The sequence below is a fragment of the Nomascus leucogenys genome, chromosome X, assembly GCF_006542625.1.
Source record: "Nomascus leucogenys isolate Asia chromosome X, Asia_NLE_v1, whole genome shotgun sequence".
Classification (NCBI taxonomy): Eukaryota; Metazoa; Chordata; class Mammalia; order Primates; family Hylobatidae; genus Nomascus; species Nomascus leucogenys.
The window spans coordinates 3,833,734-3,855,838 of NC_044406.1; the positions used below are offsets into that span (position 1 = coordinate 3,833,734).

The window sequence follows — 22,105 nt, forward strand, 5'->3', positions numbered from 1 at the left end:
TACAAATGCTCCTTCACTTATGATGGGGTTATAACCCAATAAACCCATAGCAACTTGAAAATATCGTAATTTGAAAATGCATTGAATATGCCTAACCTACCAAACATCATAGCTTAGCCCAGCCTCCCTTAAACATGCTCAGAGCACTTACATAGCCTATCGTGAAGCAAACTCCTCTGGCAACACAGAACACTGTAGAGTGTCAGCTGTGAACCTTGTGATTGCAGGGACGAGTGGGAGCTGGCTCCCTGCTGCTGTCCAGCCTGGTAAGAGAGGAAAACAGCACTTTCTACTGCATGCATATTGTTCTCACACCACCGTGAAGTCCAGAAATTGTAAATGGGACCATCTTAAGTCAAAGACCATCTGTATATCAATTTATATGTATACAAGTTTTTATGTAAATATATAAATGTATGTGTACGTATATACAAGTGTATATATAAATATGTATTGTACATGTATACAAGTTTATATATAAATAAATGTAATTATATATGATTGATAGGGTTTGGCTCTGTGTCCTCACCCAAATCTCATCTGGAATTGTAATCCCCATGTGTCCAGGGAGGGGCCTGGTGAGAAATGATTGGATCCTAGGGGCGGATTTCCCCATTGCTGTTCTCGTGATAGTGAGTGAGTTCTCATGAGATCTGATGGTTTAAAAGTGTGGCACTTCCTTGCTCTCTCTCCCTCCCGCTGCCGTGAGAAGACGTGCCTTGTTTCCCCTTAGCCTTCTGCCATGATTGTAAGTTTCTTGAGGCCTCCCCAGCCATGCGGAACTTTGAGTCATTAAACCTCTTTCCTTTATAAAGTACCCAGTCTCAGGTATCTTTCTATAGCAGTGTGAAAATGGACTAATGCAGTGATATATAAGTATACTGTATATATTATTATATACATATATACCATAATTTTACTAAACAAAACCAGGTACATATATAAAGATGTAAGATATTTTATTTTATTTATTTATTTGAGACAGGGTCTTGCTAGTGCACTGCCCCTAGACCTCTGGGGCTTAAGCAATTCTCCACCTCAGCCTCTGTCTCGAGGAGCTGGGACCACAAGCTTCCATGCCTGGATAATTTTTGTATTTTTGGTAGTGTTGGGGTTTTGCCACATTGTGCCGGCTGGTCTCGAACTCCTGAGTTCCAGCAATCCGTCCGCCTCGGCCTCCCAAAGTGCTGAGATTTACAGGCATGAGTTGCCATGCCCAGCCTAAAGATGTAATTTAAATATGGAGGTGGATATTCATTTGCATACTATATAAAAGTGTATATAAGTATATGTAAATATGCATAATATATTTAAACTTTATATATACAAATCTATATATAAACATATATAAATTTATATATGTACATAACTTTAACATAGATATGTGTGTTTTTACATTTTTTCCCAATATTTCCCCACTTTATTAAGGTTGACCACCATGATATTTACGTATCTAAACATTTTTTATAAGTTGTCAGTGATGTTTAGATTCTGAATTATTTTTCCATAATGAAGTTAATTTAGGGAACTTTGTTTGTATTTTATAGAGAACAATTATCTTTAGGACACAGAAACAAGTATAATTTGCAAATATTACCAAGATTATTTCCAAATCTCAGCTGACTTCTTTCCCAATTGCAAGCACTCATTTAATCTTTAGTGACAAGAGAGAACAAAAACAACCACCTACACATGTCTGTGTGAGATTCTGGTGGCTTAGAAATCCCTGAAAGAGCAGTAAACTGTGATTATTGAAAAGCTCAGAACACTGGCAAGGCTTAAGTGCAAAGCATTTAACAGAAGGCCACAAGAATCGTTTTCCTAACAAGAGCTAGGAACTATAAATGTCATTTAGGAATGCATTGAAATGCCATTGCCTAGTGTGAATGTTGCACAGAAACCACTGGTCATTTCTTCTGGATCTATTATTTTGGGTAAGCTTCCACTATCATAGCATGGCCCTGCCCTCCAGCTGCACAGGCAGCCGCTAAGCCATACTGGCCTCCTTCCTTCTGTAATCTGTTGGTAGCTGCCACGACCAACCTGCAGCCAGTAGCTCCAAATGGGTGTCCCAGGGACATAGATCCACCCCAGTTATTAAACTTCTCCAAAGGAAGCAATCTAACCTTGGTTTTTCTACCCATGTAATTTTGTGCAAACCAGTCAGAATCCATGGCTTTAAAATTTGCTAAAATGTTACCTGAGAAAGCTTTGTGAAATTCCAAAGCATCAATATCACTCATGGTTAATCCTGCCTTTTCTAGAACTTTTGGAGTCGCATATGTTGGTCTGAGTAATAGTGGATCTTTTAGATTGTGAGACACGTACATAAAATCCCTCATGGCCAGAGCCTTTTCCCCTGCCATAATCAACATTGCAGATGCGCCATCAGTCAAGAAAGAAGAATTTGCAGCTGTCACTGTGCCGTACGGCTTGATGAATGCAGGTTTTCGTTTAGCCATCTGCTCCAGTGAGGAAGGCTGGATGCCATTATGTTTGGTAACTGTATCTTTTCCTGGTACTTTGAAGGGTACGACATCAGAAAGGAGTCCTTCATCCTGTGCCTTCTTGGCCAGACTGGGAGAGCGCAGTGCGTATTCATCCTGTTCCAGTCGAGAAACAGCCAGTTGGTCTGCAGAGCGGCCCGTGGTCTCACTGGTGGAGAACTCAGAAACCGGAGGGAGCTCAGGTGCTAGGAAATTCAAATGGAATTTAGAGACTGAAGACAGTCACTGGCCCACAAATTTGGCCTTGGATCAAGCATCAGTTTTCTCTTTTTCCTTGACTGACGAATAGGGACATGGGACATCAACTCAACACCACCTGCCATGATCACATCGCACTGGCCAGAAGCAATCAAACCAACACCTGTGGTCATGGCTTGGTTGGCAGAGATACAAGCCATGGTGACAGTGTGAGCAGGAGTGTTGTCAGAGAAGGCAGCTCCAAGCGCAGCCTCTGTAGCCACATTGCTTGTTTTCACTTCCTGAATAACTGTGCCAAAGATGATATAATCAACTACTTCCTGGGGGACACTGGGCTGACGCAACAAACCCGTAAGTGTTGCTCTAGCCAAATCATGTGGTATCAGGTCTTTATATGAAGTGCCTGACAGCAAAAATGGAGTGCGAACACCATCCACCACCACAACATTCCTTATGTTGGGTTTGGCTCATGTCTTCTTCGTTTTGGTTTGGATGGCTGGGCAGCTCGCAGCTGGGAGGAATAGCTCAGAGGTCTTATGGAAAATCTGAGGGCCCATTTTGATGCAGTGAGAAGATTTTTAAAAGTGTAAGTCAAGATGGTAGTCATTCTGGAATCTTAGCTGATGTCCGCGCAGACTCCTACTCTGAGCAAGGCTCAGAACCCGTGATTTTACATTTGAAGTCTACATTTCAAAATCGGCCTAGTCATTTTGTTAGCAGTACTTATGTATATTTCTGTTCTATTGAACTTATTAAGGTTACAGCATCTTCGCACTGAAAAAAATAATGCCTAAAACCTCAAAAAAAGAAGCATATGGACAGCCTCCTCTATGCATCCACAGTATATTAAAAGTTGATTTATGGGCACTTTGGAAATGTCGGTGTCTGATTGAAACTTTCCAGCAAGGGTTGGAGCTGTTGCTCTACTGCAGATTTTTTCTTTATTTCTGTAACAGTCCTTCATTAATCCCCTTCCCCCATGATCATCTCAGCTTATTGTTCAGGAAGTTGCCCTGACAAACCTCTCTTGCACAAGATGGATACTGCTTAGCTAAAACCCATGGGGCAACACCAACGATATTACAGAGAAATTCTGGCTAAACTAGAGACTTTCTCTGGGCACCAGAAATCTTTAGGAAAGAAGTAACTGGCAGGTACTGTCAGAGAAATGTTGGGTAATCCTGTTGGGAAATCAAAACATCATTTCTTCATTGACCCTTTAATGAGGTCTGAATTCCTAAAGAAAAAAAAAAAACAGTTGATGCTGTCACTGGTGAGTTTTACACACCCATATGTTTTACTCTTCCTCTTAGCAAAACCAAAACTACACTAGGCATAGAGATTTACTATCCTGAATCTCAATCTCTGTATGCAGTGTTCCTATCACACTGCACTATTTCTATAGAACTAAAATGACAGAAGCACAAAGTGTCTAGATTCTGAAGCTGGAGGGCATGAAACATTTATGCCACTGGCCATAGCTATGAGTGACTTTCTCAAGTCTTTTTTTAAGAGAAACAATTCTCAGAAAGTTATAACCCCATAGCTACTAGAAACAGAAATTCTGTATCACTGGACTGCTGGTATTTTTCCTATACTTTGCCCAAAGAGCAGCATGAAGACAGACTAAATGATCCATATTGGAACTACCTGAGTCAATCCCTTCATCTGTGACTCCCAAACACTGAAAATATTGCCATAAATATGATACCTACAATTACTGTTCAGCATCATGCAAATACCCAGTTAGCCTGAAACTCAGAAATGTTAAATAAAAAAAAATCATAAGACTGTAGGAGATTTTCCCCTCATGTTGTTTGAATTGCTAAGAAGTCTTATAGTGGACTTCTTACCTCAGCACATCCAGAGACTAACTATGGTCCATGGGCCAAATCCCGCTCACCACTTGTTTTTATAAATAAAGTTTTATCGGAAAACAGCCATACCCATTCATTTATGTATTGTGTGTGCCTGCTTTTTTGCCACAATGGCAGAGTTGAGTTACTGCAACAGAGTTTATATAACTCATAGAGCTGAAAATATTTACTATTTGACTCTTTCCAGAAAAAGTTGGCCAATTTCATAGCACTGTTAACAGTACTAAAATATAAAGCTGTTTTTCCCCTTTTCTTCTACTCTTTCTCAACTTGTCATGTCTTTAAAAAATAAATTTCTTTTTGATGTCTTTCTAAGTAAGGAAAAATTAAAATATTTAGTCACTGGCATAGTTTTCCATTTTTATCTTTATATTGTGCAATGCCAATTTTGAACTCCAATATCTGAGCAGTTAACATGTATTCAGAATCACTGAAATTACACAAGCTGTTATTTTGTAGCACATGCATAAGTATCTACTGCATTCTTACCACAACACGGGAAGTGTGCTACACAAAATGAACTCAGCTCATTTTATTTCACTTCTTGATATGGACATACTCTAGCAACACTGTACCTTCAGCTCACTGATGAACAAGGAAGTCATGCAATGAAGAGGAGCCACAGGTTGTCCTCTCATCCCACCCCTTCTATGGCATCATTTTCAGCATAAGTGGTTGCCCGACGTGTCAAGAAGAATAGGAGATACGATAAGAGTTTTTGTTTGTTCTTGGATTTTTTTTTAGAATGTCATTGCCACTTTTCTATATTTGAAGCAAGTTCTAACTTGGACACAAAGCACGGCCTCTCTGGGCTGCAAGAGCACTCACTTTGTCGTAGAAGTAACAGCCTCCCTTTGTGCATGCTGCGAATCTCACCAAATTCCCCCTATTGCCCGTCCAGCAGAATTCTGTGCTCAAGGGGTTTCATGAGCGTTGTACACTATTGGGTAGCAAAGAACAGTGGCAGAACTGCATACGGTGCATATCTCCTCTGACCACGTGCATGCATGCCTCTTCGTCCATTGCACTCCAGGTACAAAACAAAAATGCAAAGATTAACTCTTTCAGAATTTCAAGACAGCAGTAGCAGACCTCTAAACCTAGCATGGGGCACTTCTGACCCCAGGACCCTTTGCAATTGCTTGGGGTCATACACCTGTGAAGGAGGCCCTGAGTTAGGGAATGGAAAAGTAAATGAATGCTACTCGATTTCTGTTTTCAACCAATGCTTTCCTTACTCATGAAAGGAGACAACTATACTGATGTCATGCTACGTTTTCTAGCACTACTCTATTGTTAGAGAATACATTCTTAAGTTTTGCTTGATTTTGAATGTTATGTAAAAGAATCATACTGTTTGTAGTGTCTTCCTTGGGTTCTTTCCTTGAACATGATATTTTTCAGAGATTCACCCATATTGATTCGTATTCATGAAGCCTAGGGATCTTCCTTGCAGTATAGTATTTCTGTGTAATTGATTTAACACAAATGATTATCCATTCTCTTTTTGATAAGCATGTGTATGTTCTGAGTTTTTTCAGGATTCTAAGCTCCTTTGAATTTCAGTTTTCTGAGAGTTCTGTGTGGGAAAATTTGTAATATTTCATTGATTTTTTGGCATCTATAGAAAAGTGAATATATTGAGATGATTGTTTGTATATTAATAGGGGCGAATTATATTTTAAAAATACTCAAGCACTAAGAAAACTATTGTACATTCCTGAAATGAACTTCAATTGGTCATGATGCATATTATATTTTCCAGCTCCTTCAAAAGAAGGTGTTAGAAACATGCCTATAGGTGTTTCATGGTCTAAGGAGTTCCTGAGTATATATGACATATGCATTCAAGTAGGATTCTTCACTCATTGTTCATTTTTAGAATAGACATTGTAAAGTGACAGCAAACTATTCTGAAAGCATGGTGAGAATTTATAAACCAAGCAGATATGAGAGAAGGTTCACATCCATCCACGCCTCAACATCGCTCAGTGTTTCGGCCAGCGATATGGGTAAGAAATGATGCCTCATCGTTAATGAAACTTATGTTTATTTTTTATGAATGAACTTTAAAGATTTCATATTTGTATAAGACCTAAATGATAATTTTTCTCTAAACCACCTGTTTAAAATATTCCCAATATTTATACTGTAGTATATGTATGTGTGTTCGTGTGTATGTTATTGATATATTTGCTGGTAAAATATATTGAAAATATATTCTCCAAATTGGATGCCTCACCTGTCAGTCTACTTTAACATTGGATGGACAGGATTTTTAACTTTAATGTAGTTGAATAAATCAAACTTTACATTTTTGGTTATAGTTTTTCATATATATATATATATATAATTTTTTTTTTTTTAAGACAGAGTCTCACTCTGTGTCACAGGCTGCAGTTCAGTGGCCTGATCTTGGCTCACTGCAACCTCTACCTCCCAGGTTGAAGTGATTCTCCTGCCTCAGCCTCCTGAGTAGCTGGGATTACAGGCGCATGCCACCAGACCTGGCTAATTTTTGCATTTTTAGTGGAGACGGGGTTTTGACATGTTGGCCAGGCTAGTCTCGAATTCCTGGCCTCAGGTGATCTGCCTGCCTCAGCCTCCCAAAGTGTTGGGATTATAGGTGTGAGCCATTGCGCCTGGGCCAGTTTTTGATATACTTAATCATCCAGTGTCATAAAGATATTTTCAAACACTTTGAAATTTTTGATGTTTTTGGTGCTCTTAAGTTTTAAAGTTCTAATATTTGGCTTCAAGCTCTAAGCAAACCTGTAATTTTTTAAATTTAATTATTTATTTAAAGTTTATCATTTGCACAAAGATGCTTTACCAAAAGGTTTACCTTTCTTCATTCATGAATGAATGAATAAATTATGTATCCATAAATATCTGTTTGGGTTCACTCTTTGTTTTTGGTGATAGGTAGACCTATCCTAGCATCAATATTTTGCTCTTCTAAGATTTAGTAATAAGGCATGAAATCTCATGGAACACGTCTCCCACCTTCAGCATTTCCAGAAACGTTTTCTTGGCATATGTCAGGCAATTGTCTGTCTATATAAATTTTTTAATTAGCTTATCGATTTCTACAAAACCTCCTTTTGGCAATTTTATTTAAATTTCATTCAATTAGTAGGTTAATTAGGAGAGAATTGACATCATTATTTATTGAGTCTAGTTATATTTTGTCAAGTAAATTTGTTTGTTGCCTTTATAAATTATATGCTAATCTACATTTTCTAAATGATATTACTATTGAAGGAAAGGAAATTGATTTTTAAATTTGATATTGTATCCAACAGCACTATTAAATACTCATATTGATTTGACCAATTATCAGTATATTTGTCTGGATTCTTTTCTATGTATTATCATATGATTGATAAATAATGACATTTTCCTCCTTTTCAATTCACAAAACTCTTATTTCTTTCCTTTTCTATCCAGTAAAATACAGAAGAGAGGCTCTGACAAAAGGCATGATTGTGTTTCCTGATCTTAAATGTAACAAACATTATTTGCTGTAGGTTTTCTTAGTGGCCTGTCCCTTGTTAAGAAAGCACCTTTGAATTCCAGTTTTCTGAGAGTTCTGTGCATGAAAATTTGTAATATTTTATGGATTTGTTGGTATCTATTGATAAGTGAATCTGTTGAGATGATGGTTTATATATTAATAAGGGTGAATTATATTTTAAAAAATATTCCAGCACTAAGAAAAATATTGTATGCTACTGAAATGAACTTCAAGTGGTCATGATGAATGAATATTGTATTTTATGCAATCGTTTTTTAAACGCGTATCTGTAATTTCACTTCTATGTTGATGAGCAAGACAGGCCTGGAGTAAATCAGTCCACTACATTCTTTTCAAGGGAACTTGAGTTTGACAGATTCATGCATCTCAACTCAGCATTGTAAACTCTTAACAATGAACCCGTCATAGCTGGGACCAAAGTTAAAAATAATTGCTATCTAAGTATCAGTGTTAAAATAAATTATTTCCAACGTTTCCCCTCACTTTGAGTTTCTCTGATTCTTGATGTATTTTTTAATTAAATTGGAAACAAAATTATGGTTTTTGTCATTATTGAATTCATAATATATTTGGTAAAATAATTTCTTTTTAAGTAAAACATTTAGCAGTGCAGTTTGGTTCACGTTAATTATACTCTGAAGAACCCTTTTTATTACTTGCCTAGAGACAGAGTATGTGGGTAGGCAGTTGATCAATATTCTGCTAAACTTTACTTATGAGAGTTTCTATTGAAACAATTATGTATTGTTGCTTTTGTTTGTCATTAATTTAGTAATTATATTTTGAAAATTTAGTATGTGCTGTTTTAATTGTTACACAGGCAATATCTATTTATCTATGGTCTATATCTATATTTATCTACCGTGTATCTGTATCTATTATCCATCATCATGATCTATTATCTATCATCAATTTATCTACCTGTCATCTATTTATATCTATCATCTATTCCTACGTATCATCTATCTTCCCCATTAACATACCTACCCATACCTATCTATGTACCTTATCTATCCATCTTTCTATCTTTTTGTATTACACAGAAGTGGTTTATCTTTTAGTGGTGGGGGACATTTTAGGCACAGAGTATAGACTCTATATGATCTTATTGAATTGAGTTGAATTAAAAGCATTTTTTCGCAGGATGTGGTGGCTCATGCCTGTAATCTCGGTACCTTGGGAGGCTGAGGCAAGAGGATTGCTTAAGGCCAGGCGTACAAGACCAGCCTGGACAATATAGTGATACATAATAATAATGATAATTAGTCAGGTATGGTGGTACACACCTGTGGTTCCAGCTACTTGGGAGGCTGCTGCAGGAGGATCACTTGAGCCTGGGAAATCGAGGCTGCAGTGAACCGCGATTGAGCCACTGCACTCAATGCCCATGCCACTCAATACCTCATGCCACTGCTACTTCACACAATACCCCGTGACTGAATGTTTATAAATAGGTTCCTAATAGTCGATATTGACCCACTTATGCATGTCAACCAGAAGACAAAAAAAAAGGTTGATACATTGCTCTATGAAACACCTTTATTTGGAGACCAAAATAGGCCTTTACAAGCTCAGGAAAATATTCTGCTCTTTGAAACCCACTATATTTTTCTGTTCACAGATATGGCCCATGTGCTTATGCCAAAGATTCTGGTAAGTAATGTTATTCTTATGATCCACCACTGGTCTCAAATAAAACATGCTAGTTCACTTAAAAGTCAATTAAAAATAAAACTGATGAGAGGGCCATTGGGATGCAGAGAAAACAATATTTAAAAAAGCTAACACTAACGGACAGAATTAACTGAGTTCTACATAATTCATCATCCCTGTAAAGATGGCAATGTGCAGATTAATGTAATTACTGAAATTAATTTTTGATTGTGGGTAGAGTGAAGGCAAAATTTATTTTTACATTTTATTTTTATTTCCTATTTTTTCTAAATTTTAATAGCTTTTGGGGGTACAAGTGGTTTTTGGTTACATGGATGAATTATATGGTGGTGAAGTCTGAGATTTTAGTGCACCCAAGGAATGTACATTGTACCTAATGTGTAGTTTTTTGATCCCTAGCTTCCCTCAGAATGAGAAATTGTAAATGAAGCTTTGATTCACAGTTGTAAGAAGCATGGTATGCATATATAAATATAAATAGTACATGTATGTCTACTTATATATGTAAATATCTTTTTTGCTCATATATTTTGTTGATTCTGATTAATTTCAGTAATCACAAGAGCAATTTGTTTCCTTATGTCAGAAGTTTAAATGGTTCAAAACCTGTTCTTGTTTTCAATCTCAAGCAATTTTAAAAGGCAAAAGATTTATGTGATCTGAAGAGAAACCAGAGTATTCCAAGCAATTTTTCATGGTATAAAGAGTTAACACAGCAACAAAAACCCCTGAAACATTAAACTTATGACATAATTAACCTAATAAAAAACCATATAATACATTGTTCAGTTCTTAATTACACATCACTCCTGAAATGTTTGTACTTAGTAAACGTGAAATCGCTGGGTCTCAATTTCTTTAATCATCAAATAAATACAACTACCAGGTTGATTTTAGGATTAAATTTTAAAATTTCATATATTCTTTGCATAATCGCATGCATTATGATTTTATATTTGAATGCATATCAAGTAGTTGAAGATTTAGCTAACGTGACTGTTAAATAATGAATAGGGATTGAAGTATTTTTAAGAGTAGTAAACATCTGTTTGACCCACTGTAAAAGCGTAAAATCGAATCACTTAGTTACCACCACAGTGACAGTACAACTTACTGCAGACAGAAATGCAGGCAGCTCTCTTCGGTAGGAACAAAATCATCCTATTCCCTCAAAACTACCTTGTCTAGATGGTTCATTTGACATTAATAAGTGGAGATAAGCCATCATGAGGGGGGACATGTAGAATAGACGACTTACACATGCAGACCTCATATCAATGTATTAAAATATTGGCAATGAACTGTCTTCTCCTTCATAGAATGTATGATTTTACCAAGGCAAGTATGGATGCAAAGTTATTTCCACGAGAATGTTTCAGAATTAAAAGGAATTGCTAAGGACTCATTTACACCAATAAAATTAAAGATGGAAGAAAAATGATTCTCACTCTTTGACATATCAAGTTCACATTTCTGAATGCCACAAAAAAATTATGTACTCTAAGAAGGTTCATACAGAAATAAAAAGATGACTACCAGACCAAGAATATCATAGTGGCATCATACTTATCATAGAACACATATGAGGTTATTAAACATTAGAGTCATAATGAAAATCAGTGGAGACAGTGAGAGAATGTGATTCAAGTTCATAAATAAAAATCAACAATGAACGGTCAATGGCTAGAATTCTGTTCAATGGCTAGGATTCAATGTTTTTTTAGAAGGTGAAGAAAACACCTACTACAGCCAACTTCTCTGAAAATCTACCACCTCAGTCATCCCCACTGATTCAATCTCTTGACGGTGTACCCTGACAAAAGATTTGCCTAAAAGTGATTGAATCTAGGGGAAGATAAGAATTTCAAAAGCAGTGATAAAAAATACATCTTATAAAAAATTAAGCGTTAAAGATGAACATAAAAGAATAGAACAGGCTGGGCGTGGTGGCTCCTGCCTGTAATCCCAGCACTTTGGGAGGCCGAGGCCAGAGGATCACTTGTGGTCAGGAGTTTGAAACCAGCCTGGCCAACATAGAGAAACCCCGTCTCTACTGAAAATACAAAAATTAGCTGGGTGTGGTGGCACGTGCCTGTAATCCCAGCTACTCGGGAGGCTGAGGCAGGAGAATCGTTTGAACCCAGGAGGCAGAGGTTGCAGTGAGCCTGGATCATGCCACTGCACTCTAGCCTGGGCAACAGAGCGAGACTCTGTCTCAAAAAAAAAAAAAAAAAAGAATAGAATAAATGGGAATTTCATAGATGTATAAAGAGGTGAAAGATAAAAAAGAGAATGGGCAAATAGATTATGTAATGAGAAGGAGTAATTATTTAATTAATCTTACAGTAAAACTTAAAACCGAGAAAGGCAAATATGAAACAAAAGTGACACATTATAAATCAAAAGGAATAATAAATGCAAACAGGAAAAACATACATAAATTCTGAGATTGTATGTTTCCTGTAAGAAGACAAAGATTTTTATCTTTCATTGAACCTGAGTGATGATATGCTGGCTTCCCTAGGAATCTGTCAGAACAGTCCTATTTTTTCCCTTCCTATTTGTAGTGACTGTAGTAGTCCCTACCTTCTTGGAAACCGGGTGAGAGGCAATGCCTCTTCATAGTGCATCAGGCAGGTCCATCCAAACACCGGCACAAACACTGAGACCAGGCCACTTTATTCCTGCATTCGGCATTGCAAGGCTCGAAAGGTTTAAAGACAGCAATGATGCAAGGGAAAACATCTTTAAGTAAATAGGTAGACATTCAATGCTAGAACCTTACAGCAAGTAGTGAAATGGGATCTGAAAATATTATAAATGCGTACAATTTTTGATCCAAGTTTATAAGAAAAACATTGGCCAGGCGCAGTGGCTCATTCCAGTAATTCCAGCAGTTTGGGAGGCCAAGGCAGGTGGATCATTTGAAGCCAGGAGTTGGAGACCAGCTTGGCCAACATAGTGAAACCCCGTCTCTGCTAAAAATACAAAAAAATTAGCCGGGCATGGCAGTGCGCACCAGTAATCCCAGCTACTCAGGAGGCTGACGCAGGAGAATCGCTTGAACCCAGGAGGTAGAGGTTGCAGTGAGCCAAGATCGTGCCACTGCAGTACAGCATGGGCAATAGAGTGAGTGGGATGCCGTCTCAAAAAAAAAAAAAAAAAGAGAGAAAAAAATTATTTGTGTATAGATAGGTGTATACACATGTAGTGTGTATGTGCATGTTTGTTTGCATAGAAAGAGAGATATAGATGTGAATATCACCTATTGTACTGGTCTGTCTCTTAAGTCTATTATTTATCTACCTTTTTATCTCCTATCCATCCATCATCCATCATCTATCTCATCTATCAAATAGGATCTATCATCAATAATCTATATTTCATAGGTATCACTTAAGTATGTTTTCTATTATCTAACCTTCCATCCATCCATCATTTATCTATCATTATATATTTATCAATATTTTAAATTTTATGTATATTATTCATATATCTTTTCTATTATCTTTCTCAACTACCTAGCTATCCTGTTTATCTACTTATCAATTATCGATTATCAACAATCTGTATTCATAGCTATCACTTAAATATATTTTCTGTCATTTATTTATCCATCCATTCATCATCTAGCTATATCTATTGGCTTCCTCAATTATCTAATTTCATATCTATGATTTAAATAGCATTTCTGTTATCTTTCAATTCATCCATCATCTATCTCTCATCTATCTTCTATCATACATCCATTTATCATTTATCATCAATTAGCTATATTTTATATCTATCATTAATGTATATTTTCTATTATCCATCTATCCATCTTCTATTAATCTCATCTGTCTATTGTATCTATCCACAGAACCACACACAAACATCTGAGTAGTACTGACTGTCCACAGATTATGAATTTCAAGGAGAAAGGGAAGAAGAAAGAGTAAAAACGCAAGGCATTTTCCCAAGGGCCTCCCTCCCCAGTATTCCACCCACCTCTCCTGAAATGGGGCTAGATGGTGTGGCTCTGTGAGACAGAGAAGGTTGTGTGTTTACTGCCAACTTAGTCAACAGAAAAGAAAGGGGAAAAGCAAGTAGGCAGTGTATTTTGAACAGCCATTCCCCAGGGCCTGTGGAAGTTGTCAGTTTAGGTTATGTAATTTTATTTGCCCAGTTCCATTCAATATCTCTATTCATTGACATTAATATTGTTTTTGGTTGCATTTTTACTTTGCCATTTTCAAAAGAGACGATGCTTATAGAAGTAAATCTTTATGACTTTATTGAAGATTCTATGATATCCCTCTGCTGCTGAGTTTATGAAGGAGAAAATATTGTCTTTTTCAACATAAGTCTAAGTTTTATGTAACAGGACAATTTTTGGTAATTTTACTCATTTTCTGAAAGAAGTATGAGGCAAACTACCATATGTCCTGGGTGTCCATCCATTATTTCAGAGTGTAAAGATTGCTTATCTTTAAAGATAAAATTATTGTAATTCCGAGACATGATGGAAAAAAACTGAGATGAAGTCTATTTTCATCAGTACAAGTAAATCAAAGGACATCACCTAAATAATTCATTTTTCTAAAGTAGTTTGATGTTTGGGATCAATATAATTATGCCAGCATCTTGATACATGGATGGACAAAACCTGAAAATACATACTGTACATTTCATAATGTGTTATTTTAAAACTACTGTACTTACAGAATTGTGCCTAAGTCATAAATTTCTTTTTTTCAATACTGAACACCTGCTTTCGTGTCTTTCCTAGCCACCTCAATGGACTGCCTTTATAAGAATTAATTTGATCTCTGGCTTAATGAAGTCACATATTTTCTTTTTGTTTGTTTGTTTTTGTTTTGTTTTGTTCTTGAGACGGAGTCTCGCTCTTGGGGTCCCCCAGTGCAATGGCGCGATCTTGGCTCACTGCAACCTCCACCTCCCGGGTTCAAGCAATTCTCCTGCCTCAGCCTCTCGAGTAGCTGGGATTACAAGTGCCTGCCACCATGCCTGGCTAATTTCTTTTTGTATTTTTCGTAGAGAAGGGGTTTCACCATGTTAGCCAGGCTGGTCTCAAATTCCTGACCTCAGGGGATCCACCTGCCTCGGCCTCCCAAATTTCTGGTATTACAGGTCTGGGCAGCCATGCCCGGCCTAAGTTGCATATTTTCAACACCTGTCTTCTTCGAAGCTCAACTGCCAAGTTTTATTTAATGCGTATTGAGAATCACTGAAACAATTACTTTCCTGTATTTTAATGAGGTTTCTTTTTCCCTCTTCTATTTTATTTTTGGAGAATTCTTTATACAGTAGAAGAATTATGAAGAAAATGCCTTAAAAAATAAAAATAAATAAAATACTGTGGCCTCGTGGACATATTAGATGAGGCAATCACTGATTAATCTTTTGAGACACGTCTGATAAACTCGGAATCTATCTATATTGGGAATGTCAACCACTTTTTAAATTTTGACTTTTTGTTTTGGAAACAGCATGTGAGAAGTGGATAATTACAAGTATTTGGCATTTGAAAGATTTCTGTCCTGGTGTCCCAAATATCTCTGATTCCGTGATTTAAGCATGGGAAGCAAGGGACTGTGAGTAGGCTTATATTATAAACAGCAGCAGACAAGCCCTGAGGCTCTGCAGTCTTGACCTTGAAGATTACTCAGTCTTTATGATTCCAACAAAGTGCTGGTGGTGTTACTGAACCCATCTGGGGTCTCCTTAACCGGCACAGTAAGGCCAAACATTCACACTGGTTTTGCAGCAGGAGAAAGGAGGGCATTTATTTGCAGGGCACCAAGCAAGGAGAATGCGGCAGGTCACGCTTCACACCCAACCTCCCTCATGGCTTGCAAGTAATGGGTTTTAAACGCAGGGGTACATTTCAGTAAAGCAGAAGCCACAGGCAACGTCGTAAATCAATACACGGATATTATACATTGGTTTAGTGACAGGCCAGGTCTCACTAACACAGGTCTCCATAACAACTGTTTCAGCACTGACTGAGTGGTGAAGTTAAGTCTTAAAAGCTGAAAGAGCCAGCACCCTTATACAAAAGTTGGAATATAACAAAAGCCCACCAAGAGTTTTGCCCAGGACTTTGCTGGGCCTCGAAGCATGACTAGATAACGAAGGAATTTTTAACAGGACCTGTTTAGGATTAAACAAGTTTTTTTTTTGCGAATCTAAAGAAAATCCCGACCTCCACAAACAAGTTTATGGGGGTCTGAAGGAACTCCCCAAACCTCCATGATTTAGCAGGAGACAAGATAAGGGTCATCACCCCAGCACCTGGAACCATTTAGATTAAGTCAATTTACTGAGGCCCCAGAGGAAGGTCTTCAGGACTCAGACCTTAGTTATAGATGAGAAGAAGTTAATCACTAATGTCTTTAGAGGAATGCACACTTAAACGTAGACATATAGCTTAGAAACAGAAGCTCTGGAAAACTTTGTAATTTCGAGTTGGTCTGGCAACAATTTCCAGGCAGTCTCCGTGTACCCAGTTACAGAAATAAACTGGCTTCTTTCCCAGTTCATCTGAATCTTGTTATTGGGCCACAGGAATAAGCAGCCCGACCGTCAGTTTGGTCTGGGAACAGTTTGACCTAAAAAGGTGGGTATCTTGAAGTGGGAGGCCCACAGGTTACAGGTAGATTCAAAGATTTTCTGATTTGTGATTCGTTAAGGAGGCAACGTTTTATCTCAAAAGATTGGGTTCAGCAGAAAAGAATGTTAGCTCTGACCTGTGGGTGTGACTTCTTCCAGTCCCCTCAAGAAGAAATTTAAAACAAAGGTTGTTGGTCCGAGTTCAGTCTTTAGTTTCCCGTTATCTGAGGTCTACATGCTAGTAGATCCATTTGGTGCGGTTGTGGGTTTCTGAAGAACAACTCAGGTACCCATGTTAAAATGTTAACTTTTATTCCATGTGGGAACCAATCATCTCATGACTCTAACTTTCTTGGCTATTGTTTAAGCTATGGTTACCTTCTTGCATATCAAGTTGCTCGTTTATTTCTCAGGGATAGCCCGGTGCCTGGAATTTCCCTTGATGGAACTCAAGATTTTCTTATATTTCTATGCTTGAAGGGGCACGCTGCAAGCCCCCTGCCCCGTCTCTGTGAAGGGGGTATTTAGGATAAGAGAGTGGTCTTCAATAAAAGTTTTGTTATGGCTGGCTGTTATTTTAGTAGACGTTTAAAAAAGTTCCTAATGGTCAATGTTTTGCATTGCTAAACTGCAAAGCTTTGTCGTGTTATTTTAATAATTTTTTTGCTTAATCCTGGCTGCTCTGCCTATGGAGTAGCCATTCTTTTATTCCTTTACTTTCTGAAGTACTAAACATGACAAAATTTTATAACTGACATCTGACAACATTTAAAATCCCCATTTGACAAAACGTAAAAGTCATCATCACTCAGATGCCTAACATGTATAAATCTATGTCAAAATCCTTTAGGATGTATCTCTAACTTTAGAAATTGACAATAATGAATGGATGAATTTCACTGGAGCCCTGTTGCCCTGGAAAACAGCGATGGTTAAGAAATCCTTCCTCTTTTGGGTCCAGCAAGGAACATCTTTCCTAAGACTTAGGTGAGAAAGTCTGAGGTCACAGCCTCTCAACACCCCCCCACCCCATCCTACATCTTGTTTTCGTTTGACAAAGTCACACCAAGCCCTTCAAATATTGATTCATTGTGTTTTAAATGATTAACTGAACTGTTTTATCCCCATGCATTAGTCAGAACAAAAGGCTTGCTAAGGGAACTTTTGTTAACAAGCATATTGCCTATCTTTAACAGGCCCTCTTGAGAATAGGCTGGCCTGGAGTAAAACATCCTCTCACCTACTGGTTCAATCAGTTACCTTTTCATCTTCCATCCCCATAAAAAAAAAAAAGCTCCTTTTCCACCTAACCTTTGAGATGCTAGCAGATATCATAGAAGGAGATTTCACCCGACTGCTGCTATAGTCATCCTGTTGCAATCACCCTATCCGGGAAAAATGTCTATTTACATAAATCCAAATTTGCTTTTCACACGCCAACATTCCCCTCCCACTTTTTAAAACTTTTTTTGAGATGGAGTCTCGCTCTGTCACACAGGCTGGAGTGCAGCGCCATGATCTCAGCTCATTGCAACCTCCGCCTCCCAGGTTCAAGTGATTCTCCTTCCTCAGCCTCCCAAGTAGCTGGGACCACAGGTGCCTGCCACCACACCAGGCTAATTTTTTGTATTTTTAGTAGAGATGAGGTTTCGCCACGTTGGCCAGGCTGGTGTCGAACTCCTGACCTCAGGTGATCAGCTTGCCTCGGCCTCAGAAAGTGCTGATATTTCAAGTATGAGCCACCGCGCCGAGCCCCCATGTGAACATTCAGGTAAGGAGAATAAGAGCTTGACTGATCTCAGAATTTATTCAAGGAAATATAACAAAAACCTATGGCTTTTTTTTTTTCTATCTCTGAATATATTTTTATTGAGGAAACAATTTTTGATGGAAAGAAAAAAATGGGTGTTGAAGTCAGACATACCTGGTTTATATCATTGCCCCTTTTTTAACCGGTCCTGTGACCTTAAATACAGGCAAGTTACTTGCAGGTGACTTACATCCTCTAAGCCTGTGTTTATTCATTGGAGGGAGGAAAATTCTCATGATAGAATGATTTCCAATACCATTTAAAACTAACATTTGTGGATGTCCATAGAAACGAAAGCTCAGTTACATGAAAGACTACTAATGGAATGGAAAATCGTTCACCTATCTTCATGCCAAGTTCTCACCAAGTTAATCATTTCTCATTATTTCTTCTTTAACTCTCCTTTCAGCCAAGATGATACTTCCGACTTCTTTATGAACGTTAAGATACATTTATTTACTCCAACCTAACAATGACAAGTAATGCATCCTCATAATCTTCATAACTTTTATAATTCTTCATTTTTTGAAAGATTCAGTCTAAAAATAATATTTTTATATCTATATTTCTTGAACCGTTACATATGGACTGTAGGATATAACATCTTACTCCAAGTGATTAGCAAAGTAGGCATTACATACTTTCCTTGATATCTCCTCTTGCCTTCCTTAATTTACATTGGCTTTCCCACTCATTAATTGATCAAAGTTTGAAACTGATATTTTTTAATCTGGAAAAATAATGACTTCCTATTGGCTTCCAATAATGCTGATTCTGAAAATTAAAAACCAATCAATAGAATTGAGAATAATCCTTATGTGGATATTTACCAGTGGACTCCAGGGAGTATGAATGAATCTACAGAAACCTGTGTGATTTAGTCCCATGATATTAAACATGAACTGCTTGAAGAATAGTCCACATATCAAGACAGTCATATTCTTCTTTCTTAAAATCCAGCACATTACTTGAAAACATTTCATGACTGTGATTTTCCCTGGAGTTCACAATTGCTCTTCTATTTCTCATTGTCAAGAGAAACATCTACTCTTCCTCCCTTATCTCAGTAAGAGTTCCTTCTTGATACTCAACCTTCTTTGAATAGACTGTTTTTTTTATACTTTTCTTCTCAACGTATCTCTCAGCAGGCTTCTCTATTTCTTTGAGTCACTGGGTGAAATCATGGGAAAATATTAGTTTGTCATGCTATCACATTTTAATGTCTTTCCTGTAGGTGGTATTTCAGGTATACTTGATATATTTTCTGGGCTATTCCAGATATTACTGAATTATCTGATTCATTCATATTTAAATGGCCAATGCAATCCAAAATATAATTTCAATCTGTTATTATATTTAAAAATTCCAGGCCAGGTGCAGTGGCTCATGCCTGTAATCCCAACTGTTTGTGAGTCCAAGGTAGGCAGATCACTTGAGTTCAGGAGTTCAAGACCAGCCTGGGCAACATAGTGAAAGCCCATCTAAACACAAAATGAAAAAAATTAGCCGGGAGTAGTAGCACACACCTGTAGTCCCAGCTACTCAGGAAGGTAAGATGAGAGGATCACTTGAGCCTGGGAGGTCAAGGTTGCAGTCAACTGAGATCAAGCCACTGCACTCCAGCCTGGGCAACAGGGTCAGGCCCTGTTGTTTTTTTTTTTTTAATTCTCACTTTCCATTCATCTCCTAACCTTTTTCAAGTTTGCAAAGGTATATGGAGAAGGGTGCCATGCTCACTTATATAATTTTTTTCCTTGGGTCATTATTGCTCCTACAGGACATATCGCGACACCCTGCAGCTCTTGCTTCCAGCTTCTGGCCATACTTTTGGCTCCATTTTTCCTGCAGAGTCACATTCCTAGAGGAGAGAACTTTCATGAGGGACCTACCTGGGGGCTCAGGGCTGCCATCTTTCAGAAGACACTTGGCCCAAGGAAACTGTCAATCGTTTTGTGCTGCCCAACAACACCAGACAACCAAGCCCATATTCTTGCAGTCTCACCTCTTTATTCAGCCTTCACCAAGGTTTGCAGACAACCTGGTACCATTCAACTTCTTCAGGTAAGAATCATCTTGCAGGCTTTCTAGTCTCTGAACCCCAGATTCACTCAGAAGGTCTCTTGATGCTACGCTTCGAATGTTTGTGTTCCCCCAGAATAACATCTTGAATCTTAATGTCAAGGTGATGGCATTAGGAGATGGGAGGTGATGAGGGTGGTGCCCTCATAAATGGGATTTGTGCTTTTATAAAAGGGACCCCAGAGGTCTCCCTTACCCCTTCCACCATGTGAGAACACAGTGAGAAGTTATCATCTATTAATCAGGCTGTGAGTCCTCACCAGACACTAAATCTGCCACTTTTTTCCAGTCTCCTGACATGTAAGCAATAAATGCCTGTTGTTTAGAAGCTACTCAGTCTATGGCATTTTTGTGATTGCAGCCCAAATAGGGTAGGACACTGGATGTCCTCTCAGTCAATTTCACAGTGGAATCTCCTTGATATTCTCCTATCAGCAGGGAATGCACAGTACTTGAAAATGTCCCATGAAGGAGCTCTCACCAGCTCTCATTATTTCAGTGGATACTAACCTTATCCTTATATGTCATGGAGATTGGAGATGAGCTTCGCGGTCAAGATTTCTGCCTGGATCATCTAGTACTGAGCGTGGAGGAAGGAAGAGAGTAGTCAGGCAGGCAGTTGGGGTGGGTTCTCGGTTGAGTTCTTTCAAACAAAAGAACAGTCTGCAGGCACAGATAAGGGAACTTGCACACAGGGGGCTTGCCTGAGGTATGCCCACAGCTGCACAGATAAGAAGGGCTACACAGGAGACTTTCTCAGACATGCCCGCAATGGAAAATTCTGTCCCCTGACACATGCACAGTAAGGGCAACAAAGCAATGTGCAGTTACTCAAGCTAAGGGGCCTCATGCACGCTAGGAGGATGGGGTAGAGCTCCCAGAAACTGTGAAATGGCAACCCATTTTCAGGACCTCTCTCTGTGGCAGAGAGCTTTCTCTCTTTCTTTTGCTTATTAAACATCTGCTCTAACCTCTCCCTTGGTGTGTCTGTGTCCTTGATTTCCCCAGCTATGAGACAAAGAACTTTGGGTGGCACGCCAGACAGCAAGGCCAGCTTCAGTACTTTATTTTTGGACACGATGTTTCTTAGCTTTGGAGCCTCTTCTGAAATCAAGGAAACCAGCTTAATTTCACATGTGTGCACATACACACACACTCACACATGCATGCACACAGACACACACACACATACATAACATATTGGTGTATGTGTGTGTGCATTTACTAGATTCCTGAAGGATATCTCCTTTACTATTAACAGTTTGCATCTATTTCTATGTCTATGACTATGTTTATTGTGAAAATAAATATAAGTTAAAAGCTGTGGAGCCCCCCAAAAATACTTTAAGCCTGGAGAGAGATGTGACTGTGATCTGAGTCACATATGGTGACAACTTCTGTTCTCAGATTATAGATTAATTCACTTTTTAATTTTCCTTCTTCTGTACAAAGACTAGAGAGAATTAAGCAACATAAGAGACAAAAACCTTCTGCCTTTTAAATTCACGATGTTTGTGATTGATTAACCTCCCCTGGGTTGCCCTGCTTCACTTAGACTAGGTGAAGAAAATCCATGACTATTACACCCTCTGTTAAAAAAAGTTAAATGTACTCTTCCCAAAAAGAAACTGCCTATAACCAATCCAACTGCTGTAAGTATGTGCCAACCTTGTATGAATAATGTGGTAATCTTGCTAAAAACCCCTCTGTCTCTGCCTCTATAAATGAAACCTTAACATGCCTACTTCATAATTTTGGAGTTGGTGTACTGGGTGTGATTCATCCATCTTCACACTTTGCTCTTGAA

The 22,105-nt window shown here is 38.1% G+C and overlaps 1 pseudogene; it reads right to left on the minus strand.

The window, feature by feature from the left end:
• Window positions 1-1,925: 1,925 nt before the first annotated feature.
• On the minus strand, window positions 1,926-3,312 carry LOC100600560 (annotated as a pseudogene).
• Between the last annotated feature and the right edge of the window lie 18,793 nt (window positions 3,313-22,105).